A 6,000-nucleotide genomic window follows, 5' to 3' on the forward strand; every position below is an offset into this window, starting at 1 on the left:
CATTCTATCCTGTACTTTTACAGCTCACAAAAAGGAAGCCACAGTGACCACCTTACTATGCACAACATGTCAACCACACCAGACTGTTTAGTTAAATAGAAGGTTCTGGATCACAGTGCTGTCCCTCTCTGACACCAGTCTGAAACATGCAACCTCAGAGTACCTACAGTCTGAGCTAAATGCATAAGAACTACTAAAGATGAAAAAACACCTCACTACTATAAAACTATTTTATTTTATTTGTCACATGCCCTGAATAGAACCTTACCGTGAAATGCTTACTTACAAGCCTTAATCAACAATGCAGTTAAGAAAAATAAGAGTTAAGAAAATATGAACTAAAAATATATATATTTGAAGTAACAGTAAAATAACAAGAACAAGGCTATATACAGGGGGTACCGGTACCCCCGATGATATATACAGGGGGTACCGGTACCCCCAAATTGTACCCCCGATGTGCAGTTGAGGTAATTTAGGTAATATGTACATGTAGGTATAGTAGGGGTAAGGTGACTATGTATAGATAGTATATATTGTGTAAGATGGCGGGAGAGGGAGAGGTGAGGGTAGTGGTTATTGAGGCGAGATATCTGACAGCCTGTTGTCTCCACCACAGGGCCTTATATGGACTTCCTGCCATATAGGAAAGGCTGTGGGTGGTTAAGCCAGGGAGTACTTGGGGATAAAGGAGGAAGCAGCCTGCACAAAAGGGCAGAGTAGGAGAGAGCCAAGAGTGGTATGAAGCGTGAGAGAAGTGAGCGCAATATCTGTGTGATTGCCTGGACTTTTGGATTAGATTCACAACTTTTAGATTCACAACTTTCACATTTCCAGAGACTTCAGAAAACAATGAGCAGATAGCTGTGGATAACAGACTACTGTTAGATATCAGGGCAAATAAACAGGGATATATCCTTGACAGGGTAGCCTACAAGGAGGGTTAGGAGTGTCTGACGAGTTGTAATAAAAAATATTACAAGCATCCAGGGAATGATTAAATGAGCAGCAATGCGAATAAACCACTTCCCCACAGGAAGTGTGGAGATTGTAGAGGGACATAGGACCACAACCAGGAAACCACCAAGTCTCCCAATGATGGTCCAAGGCTAAGTCACGGTCACGTTTCTGTCCCTCAAACCAGTTGGAAAGGTCAACTCTAAACACTACTCAAAACAGAAGAATGAGGTAGCTCCATGCCAAATGGTAAATATCTATCATACACACAAATCATGAGCTTTGTGCCACATCTGAAAATGTGCTTCTGTGACTAAACTCTTTGTGAGTAGAGGTGTACACGTTTGAAATGCCATACACCTACTTATTTGTCATTATGTTTGATGGCATCCTCTCTCTCTGCCTCAAGTCTACTTGCCTGTCTGGCTGAGAGGGAACTTGGTCCGTGTCGGAGCTAAGGACTAAGGCCACCACAGTACCACCGTAAATCCGTAGGGGGGGGGGGGGGGGGGGCAGGCAGGTTATACCGTGAAAGGATACGCTCTCTTTCTGTCTCATGTAACAGTATTCAGAATGATTAAATGGTGTGACTACATCAGTGTGTGGGCTGTGGTCTGCGGGCCTGTAATCTCGGTTAACCCAGAACTAAATTCCTGAGTAATTGGTCAGATTAATGTTCATGTAGTCTGTCCACGAGAGATTAGTGGGCCTTGTAAACTTGACTTGAAGTGCTTTGCATCCTCAGATCTGATACCAAACAACTATCAATGATATGACAGAACACAACAGTAACAACATTAATGCCACATTCTGTAGTATTAACTAAGTGACTCCAACTTCAACTCATGACTGAAATAGGACACTAAGCCACTAACGGCAGTTTACCAGGCCCACAGACCACAAATGGTAGGGAAGGTAAGCCACAGCCTTCCACCTCTGTGATCATTGCTCTGCTCAGGCAGCTCAAGGAGGAGTTTGATATTATGACAGCCAGGAAGCAACTGTTGTGTCAGTCCAGCTCTGTTTTCTCTCTCTAGTTGGTGAGAGTTTGCCTGGTGCTTGTTGACTAATGACTAAATTACTGTTAGAGTAGATTCGGGAAGTATTTAGACCCTCTGACTTACTCCACATTTTATTACATTACAGCCTTATTCCAAAATGGATGACATAGTTTTTCCTCCACTCATCAATCTACACACAATACCCCATAATGAAAAAAGGAAAGCAGTTTAGGTATTTTTGCAAATGTATATATTTTTTATACAGAAATATTCAGACCCTTTACTGCTTTGATGAAGCACCATTGGCAGCGATTACAGCCTCTACTATTCTTGGGTATAACACCCATTCTTATTTGCATATCCTCTCAAGCTCTGTCAGGTTGGATTGGGAGTGTCGCTGCACAGCGATTTTCAAGTCTCTCCAGAGATGTTCAATCAGGTTCAAGTCCAGGCTCTAGCTAGACCACTCAAGGACATTCAGAGACTTGTCCCAAAACCTACTCCTGCATGTCTTGGCTGTGTGCTGAAGGGTGTTGTCCTATTGGAAGGTGAACCTTGGCCCCAGTATGAGGTCCTGAGCGCTCTGAGGCAGGTTTTCATCAAGGATCTCTGTGTATGTTGCTCTGTTCATATTTCCTTCGATCCAGACTAGTTTCCCAGTCCCTGCCACTGAAAAACATCCCCACAGCATGATGTTGCTGCCACCACAATGCTTTACTGTAGAGATAGTGGCAGGTTCCCTGTTTTCGCTTTGTCATTATGGGGTATTGTGTGTAGATTGAGTATTTTTGACTTAATCCATTTCATAATAAGGCTGTAATGTCACAAAATGTGGAAAAAGGGGTCTCAATATTTTCCGAATGCACTGTATATCCTCATCTGACCTCACTGAAAAATGTGAACTATAGTAACCTATGACTATGCAGGCACCTTGGGCTAGTTCTCCTACCTTCTCAACCAACCACCTTTCCTGTTTACCTCCCTCACTCCAGTACGACATGATGCCTTACTGTATTCACAGTCTGGAATAAATAAATGGGCTGATTAGGTAAACAATCTATAACACCTGATTCAACTAATCAACCAAATGTTAATGGACTTCAATCTAGACCACGGATAGTTTGAAGGAGTGTTTTACCAAGGAGCTGGACTGGAACAAAAGTATCCTGCCGTGCTATAGATAACAACAAGTGATGAAGATACTTCACAACAGCAACATTACCTTCAACACCATAAATCAATGGGATACAATGAGTAGATACATTGTGGTTAAGAAAAAGAAACAGGCCCCCACATCCTGTAAACTTATCAGTCATCATTCCACCCTTTGTCGCCACTGCGACAAACACAAAACCCACAATTTATGAGTGATGTGTCACTTTACAGCTTGCTGAAAAAAGGAAACCACAGTGACCAGCTCTGCTCGCAATATGCATTTCTTGCCAGAAGCAGGAACTCAGTACATGGGCACCGACATTCGCATTGCCATGCGATCATTATGAAGGGACTCCATATATGGTCATAGAGCAATGACCATGCCGATTTGCTGACCTGCATCCAATCTTCATTAGTCACAAGCCCGCCTCACTCACCTGAATCATCTTGTTTAATCAACCAACAGTTGTACGGAGGTTGGAACCGAAATCATTTTCAAATCGTTTCTGAACATAACTGTTTTTTTCCCCCGTTCCAACCAGCAAAATTAAGTTTGAACCAAAAAAAGTACTGGTTTATAGAGTTCCTTTTTAAAAAATGTATATTTTTACATTAAGCTCAACATTAAATGTCTTCAATCAGTGTGACTAGATTAGGGTTAAGTGCCTTGCTTTTTTTTAAGGTTCTGACTTGCTACAGGCTGTCTGACAAGAACCCCTCCACCCAAACACAACTCGCTGAAAAAAGGAAACCACAGTTATCAGCTCTGCACACAATTTGCATAACTCAACCACACTGAACGTGTTGCTTATAATGCAGGAGAGCTTGAAGCTTCAGACCACAGGTCTTAATCTGCAGCAGGATTTCCATATATGGGCTTTGTCTTCTGTACGGTAATGGCCCCAGAGCAGGAACTCCATATATGGGTACACTAATATCAAAGTAGAAATCTTGTGGTTTCTAGAAAAGAAAGGAGATAAAGATGCATATTAACACTGGAAATGCAAGCTACACAATCAGGCCTATATTAGGAATGGGAAACTCCAGGCCTCGAGGGACCGGAGCGGTGTCACTCTCTTTCCCCCATCCCAAGCAAACACTGATTAAAAAGCTGATTAAACAAACTGTGTTCTAAACTGAAGATCATGATTAGTTGATTATTGGAGTCAGGCGTGATGGATTTACATCTGTCTCTCCAACCAGCTACAGAGAGATCCTATAGGATCCGAGGAGGCACCGTTACATAATTACTAGGCCAAGGCCTTAAATCAAGTGTGCATGCTCGAGCACACCAGGCCTTCGAGAACTTAACTTGCTTTAGCTTGACAATAAGATACTCTCTTGCAGTAATTTCAAAAGGCACATAACACTTCCGATTGTAGCTACAATCATGCAACAGTGACCTGCAAATTCTGTAATTAGACAACTTGCATGAGCTGGCCAACAGGTAAACAATGCTACCAGCTGACGACAGTACAAATAAGTTAGATGTAACAAGATAACTATCTCTAGCAAAGTTTCATTACCAAGAGGTTATTATTGCCAATGACAGTCAATATCCCGACTGTCATTGTTAGCTCAATGGCTGAGGTTGGAAACTCACCACTGCTGAAGGCGATGGCTCGCATGGTGGAGCAGGTAGGGACCCATAGGCAAGGCTCCTCGGGGATCTAGATGCAGGGGCCGGCTGGTCCCCAGAGATAAGGTCAGGTGGTTACACAGGTGCAATGCAGGAGGGTCTTCCAATGCAGGAGCCAGGTGGCCCTCCAGAACTGGAGAAAGGCAACGTGGGTCCCCCAGGTCAGGGGGCTGAGGGCCTAGCAGGGCAGGAAATTCAGCAGTAATTCCCCTGAACTGTCATCCCCTAAAGCTGAGGACTGCAAGCCAGGTATGGTGGGAGGCTGCAAACCTATCTAAGCAGGGAACTTGTAGCCTAGCGCTAGTATAGGCGACTGGGCGCCCGCTGGGGCTGGGGGCTGCGAACTGGCTAGGAGCAGGGACTGCACACCTAGAGGAATAGATAACTCAGGGTTTAGTGGGATGGGAGACCCAGGGCCTAAAAGTCTCTAACTATGAATGCTCGGCTATGTAAGGCCAACTGACATTTATTCCTTAGTTGCTGACCTGTTGCACTCTCTACAAACGCTGTGGTGATTATTATTATTAGACTCTGCTGGTCATCCATGATAGTTTGAACATCTTGGCCATGTTCTGTTATAATCTCCACCCAGCACAGCCAGAAGAGGACTGGCTCAGGATACTCAAAGCATAGACACTTTACACCTGCCAAGTAGGCAGAAAACTGAAACTCCCCTACCGGAAAAGAGAACTCTGATCCTACTGGGAGGCAAATGTGTTCAATTACAGACCCTTTGCTATGAGACTTGAAATTGAGCTCAGGTGCATCCCGTTTCCATTGATCATCCTCGAGATGTTTCTACAACTTGATTGGAGAACACCTGTGGTAAATTCAATTGATTGGACATGATTTGGAAAGGCACACACCTGTCTATATGAAGTCCCACAGTTGAAAGTGCAAACATGTCGAAGGAATTGTCCTTAGAGCTGAAGGGACAGGATTGTGTCGAGGCACTGATCTGGGGAAGGACACAAAATGTCTGCAGCATTAAAGGTCCCCAAGAACACAGTGGCCTCCATCATTCTTAAATGGAAGATGTTTCAACCACCAAGACTCTTCCTAGAGCTGGCCACCCGGCCAAGTTGAGCAATCGGGGGAAAGGGCCTTGGTCAGGGAGGTGACCAAGAACCCGATGGTCACTCTGACAAAGCTCCAGAGTTCCTCTGTGGAGATGGGAGAACCTTCCAGAATGACAACCATCTCTGCAGCATTCCACCAAACAGGTCTTTACATTAGAGTGGCCAGACG

At 44.1% G+C, this 6,000-nt stretch overlaps 1 long non-coding RNA gene across 1 annotated transcript; it reads right to left on the bottom strand.

Moving 5' to 3' along the window:
* Positions 1–3,075: 3,075 nt before the first annotated feature.
* LOC116373667 (uncharacterized) lies at positions 3,076–5,473 on the bottom strand. The gene is made up of 2 exons (XR_004209596.1): positions 4,717–5,473; positions 3,076–4,073 (listed from the first exon to the last, which is right to left on the bottom strand). It is a non-coding gene; the product is annotated as an uncharacterized LOC116373667 (long non-coding RNA).
* Between the last annotated feature and the right edge of the window lie 527 nt (positions 5,474–6,000).

This window comes from Oncorhynchus kisutch, linkage group LG4 (genome assembly GCF_002021735.2).
Source record: "Oncorhynchus kisutch isolate 150728-3 linkage group LG4, Okis_V2, whole genome shotgun sequence".
Classification (NCBI taxonomy): Eukaryota; Metazoa; Chordata; class Actinopteri; order Salmoniformes; family Salmonidae; genus Oncorhynchus; species Oncorhynchus kisutch.